Below are 4937 nucleotides of genomic sequence, written 5' to 3' on the forward strand. Positions count from 1 at the left end.
TAACAAATTCCTTCGTTATTTATTTGTTTCTTTCTATCTTGACATTCCGTTGCAGAACCTAACAGAAAGCTGGTGTGACATTTAGTATAAGATTACTCATGCTGTGGCTACACACACACACACACACCCCCCCCCCCCCCCCAAATTTTGATTTGTATTTTTATTGGTAATATAGGGAGCTCTAATTTTTAATGATATCAGTGTTGTAATCTTTCTGAATATGGTTATTTCATTACTGAAATAACTTGAATTATATATATTGCAAGCAGATTCTAGCATGTCCCCTTTTTGCAGTACACATTATAACCACACAGTGTTATAGGAGTATAAAAATCTTGTTGTTTCCTTTTGCATGTATTCTGATTAAATTACCAATCATAGCATATAGGTAAATTATGGATAGGTGGTAGCAATAGGATGTGTATCTTGTGTTACAAAAGTGTTTTTGTAAAGGTGTAAGCATTGTCATTGAACTTTTCTTTAAGGCATATGTTGCATTTCCCTGTCAGATCATGTTCGACTTTGTGCCATTTATATATCTGAATGCAAAATGTTATCCTAAAGTCATCTACGAGGTAATGGGTGTTTCCAGCTTTTACACTAAAGCAAGGAGATGCAAGAGCTCTAAAAATCCTAGTCATTGACATTTACAACTATGGGTTTTGTTGTTAATACAGGGCAGTGAGCAATGTACTTAAGGCATCAGAAAATGCTTTATAGCATACACTAAAGGTGAATCACTTTTTTACCAGATTTATTAGCTAGAGGAGCTGCAATCTCAAGAGGAAATTTAGTCAGTTTTAACCCAAGTAGTGCTGCCTCTTGTACTTATTTCCTTTCAAATTCTCAGCAGGACTCAGGCATTCTAAATGTCCTATTCAGGGATACTGACTGCTTTCCCCCCGCAGCTGGTTTCTACCACCTTGGGTACTGGCAGAGTACTCATTAACAAACTAATTGATTTTTATTAATTATCTGTGGTATAATCTTTTCCACTGATTTTTCCCCTAGTATCTAAGCTTATTAACTGCAAACACATATATTTAGTGTATAATTAGTCCTGAAGTAACTTTGGAGTGGACTCAAAGATTCCGATTGCAAAACAAGAATATACATGAAGAAAAACTAGATGTTCCATTTTAGAAGCCATACAAGAAACATCCCTCTGAAAAAAAAAAAAAAAAAAATCAGTAAAACCAATGAGGAGATAAAAAGAATCATTAGCAACATATTTCAAGAAGCCACTTTCATAAATTGACATACTAAGACACAATCCCCTGTGTCACAGACAATGGACACATTTCAACTACTGAAATCAAGAATAAAATGTTGAAAAATACAAAGTAAATGACTTTACCAGCAATACTGCCAGCAGCTGCTTCCATCCTTTTTCAGGAATATTTCCATTTTCAAGAACATATGTCTAGCAATAAACAAAAAAAAATGGATCTGAATTTCCTTACCTGCAATATTAGCAAATGTTCATTAAGATAGCAAAAACGTCTGAATTTTTATATATTATCAAAAGAGATATATTTGAAAAGCCTATATTAATGCAGTACTCTTGTTTGTTTACAAGAAAAAGGTGAAATTCATTGGCATGAGGAATGGTAGGTATTCTTCTTCACTTAGTGGGTTTGGAATAATTGGAACTTTGATGACAGTGGACAGATTTACACAAGAAGTTTATTGTGAAGTTGACTAATTTGCTCCACAGTAAAGTGTCAGTGTCTACATGCGTGGTGCTATTAAGCCAGAGTAGAATAATTAACAGTGGAGTTGAAGGAATTATCCTTCAAGTATTATCCTATGGCAGAGTTATTTACTCCACTGCAACACATGCAGCTGCTTACTGGGGCTAGCTGGTACACAAAGGTGCAACAGTGTGGGGCTGCCTGCCAGCTAGCCTTGCACTGTATCACCTCTCATGCCCCAGCCAGCCACTCTGCAGCATATGGAGCAGGTTGGAGCAGCCCCAGGCTGGCAAGTGGACCCCTGGGGCTCCCTACCAGCTGGGGATGCTCTACGCAGGTTCAACATGCAGCAGTCTCAGGTGTACATGTAAATGCTGCACCCAGGAGCAATAAATTCCAGAACAAAATGCCCCAGAGTTTATTGTGTTGAATTAATTTCATGTGTAGATGCACCCAGTAAGTCTAAATAAATGTCATCAATAATATTCATAAAAGAAACTTTAAGCCAGTTATTTAATAATATATGGAGGAAAAGTAGATGCCCAGTTAACACCATGATATGGCATCTGACTCTTTTTGGGCAGATGCCTTCACTTAAGTGGAGGAACTATGAAGCCACTGGACCCCATGGGGATGCAGACCCTCCTACCATTGAAGACATACTTCATAGAAGCAGGACCTAAAACAATAACAATTAACCTCCCCCACCCCCCCAAGTCTTGTGCATGGAGCTGGCTGCAATTTCACAAAATATTGACATCTGATGAGATCATCATCAATATATTCAATGAGCCATGAGGTCAATTAGAGCTCACTGAATAATTCTCAATGAATATCTTGACTGACTAATTGAAACTTCTTTTATATCTATGAGCAGATTATGGTTTTCTCTTTTTTTCATTTTTTTAACTTTTGATTAAAGGTGTTAAAATTATTTTACCCAAGAACTGGTCATAGTTTACTATGAGTGTCTGATATTTGAGATTTGTCAGTCAAGATGTGTTGCTGACCTGTGATTAGTTAAATCACATGGCACTATTTCAGTTCTCTGCTTTGATAAACGTGCAAGAGCTTAAGTGAGTACGCGTGAGTGAAATTTAAATGCAGCTTCCATGAATGCTCATACATGTGGCTTTGAAATTAACTTTCTATAAAAACCATGTGCCAATAAAGTGCATTTAAACATTGAGACAAAATGAATACAGCTGAGTAAGGCATCAAAATAATTTAAACTTTTGGCTCAATATTTACATCAAATCCCCCCCCCCCCCCCCGCTTTATTGGGAAATAAAGATTTGCATATATAAGCTCATTAACTGAATCATGAGTTGAGGACGTCTGAGCTAAACAGAATGCAGTTATTGCATGTGAGATACAACTGGTTAATATTAGATTAGCACCCGTTTGGCAAATAATTATTAAATGTTATTATTCCTAACCTCTATATTGTTAGAAATTAATATTCACTGTATGTCTGATTTCAAATACATTCTAATAGCACCTTTCTACAGTGTACATATCAGATATAGGCACTCCAATTCTCTTTCTAATACTGTTTTATAGCAAAAAAGTAATGACCAAAGGTTTGGTCATAAATTAGGATGTAAACATTTTGTACCACAAGAGCTGGGCATAAAATGGGGTTAGCAACCAATACTAGGTTTAAGGGTATGGTCTGATGACTGTGAAAGCTTAGCCGAACCTCCACTTTAAATTTAAATGACCAAATTAAAATAACAGTTTGTCTTGCACAAGCATGCAAGATTGTGACTGGAACCATGTGAAATGATGCTATCCCAATTGATTGAATCTCCTGTGCTAGTTGCAAATGTACCCAATATTTCATTATGCTAAACCATTCATAAATAACTGCATTTCCCTATGTGACTGTAGCCTTCTTGGTGACACCTTCCCCCTTGATCAAGGCATATTTATCTGAACTCACATGCAATGTCTGTTTGGGGTTTTGCAAATATCACCACAGCCCATCACCAGTTCAGAATATTTTGAGTTCTGCCCTACTGTTAAAACAACTATCTAAAACAGTGTCCTGTAACCAATGCCCCGAGGTGTCCCATCCAGTCCATCAAGACCCGTCCCATTTGATTGACGTTTAAGCTCTGGACTGATCAAAAGCTTGCCAAAACAAGTTTCGCAACTGGATGACCCAAAACAGGATCCAAGCAGTTATCTATTGTAGTATGATGGTCCCTTCCTACCTGCTTTGTTTGGACTTTAATCAACAAACTATCAAAAAGGAATGCTTTGAAGTTATACAGTTGAAGAGTTTAAGAATGAAACAGAGTTGCTGGCAAAATGCCCACTCCAGAAGCGCAAAAGAAATCACTGCAACACTGTAACCTACACCCAACTGATCACTCTAGGTGACAGATTCATGCCCAGTGAAGGCTGCAAAGACTGAAACCATTTCCTGCCTGCACTAATGAGAGACACTATTGCAGCTAACTTATAATAGGACTTCTGATAGTTTGTTGTCATGGGTTGGGGTCCCCAGGGTTGGCTGTGACACCCCTGGTGGCTCCTCAAGCATGCCAGCTCCACCCTGAGGGTGCCCTCTTGTCTCATCTGCCATGTCTTGATGGTAAAATAATGAATTGGGAGACTGCTCATGGGCCTTCGCATGGCCCTAGTCTGCTGAACCCCACAAGAACTCACTGGTCCTTGGGACCTTCACCAGACCTCACTCAAGTACTGTGTTGCACAGGAGGCCTTAAGCCTTATAGGCAAAATGCATGGCTCAAAATCACTTCATGGTGTTATATAGACTCTGTTAGGACCTCAGCCTATTCAGCCTCCACCCCTTTAATCTGACTAGGTCTTCTAGCCTAGGCCCACTGTGTTGGACCTGGCTCTGAGGCACTAACTCCATTAGGTCTCTTCCTTTCACTGGGCTCCTGGCCCTTATCTGCTGGGCCCCTGGCCTGTGTAGCAGCACCCCTCTGGCACTGGGCCCGTGGCCCCTGGTATAGTTGTGCCCCTTAAGCACTGGACCCTCTGGCCCCAGTGTTTCTGGACACTAATGGGACCTCCATACCTCCCCTTACAGCCTCATCCCAAACCTTCAGTACAAACAAGAACACAAACATAAGTCCTTGGGCAATAATGTAGCAGTAACAATGGAGAAGGTGCTTTGTCACTTTAAGAAGGCAAACTTCCCCCCCTAGGAGAGTGCGCCTCCTAGCCCTGGGTATCTTTTGGGTTCCTGGTGCCTTAAGGCTCCTG

General features: G+C 39.6%; 1 long non-coding RNA gene across 1 annotated transcript in view; it reads right to left on the reverse strand.

The window, feature by feature from the left end:
• Positions 1-737: 737 nt before the first annotated feature.
• The window catches only part of LOC132249147 (uncharacterized), a 24186-nt gene continuing 19986 nt past the window's right edge, over positions 738-4937 (reverse strand). Inside the window, exons 5-6 of the long non-coding RNA XR_009460553.1 lie at positions 1358-1423; positions 738-1165 (exon numbers count right to left, since the gene is read on the reverse strand). This is a non-coding gene — a long non-coding RNA (uncharacterized LOC132249147). The remainder of the gene's footprint in view (positions 1166-1357; positions 1424-4937) is intronic.

This window comes from Alligator mississippiensis, chromosome 3, assembly GCF_030867095.1.
Source record: "Alligator mississippiensis isolate rAllMis1 chromosome 3, rAllMis1, whole genome shotgun sequence".
NCBI lineage: Eukaryota > Metazoa > Chordata > Crocodylia > Alligatoridae > Alligator > Alligator mississippiensis.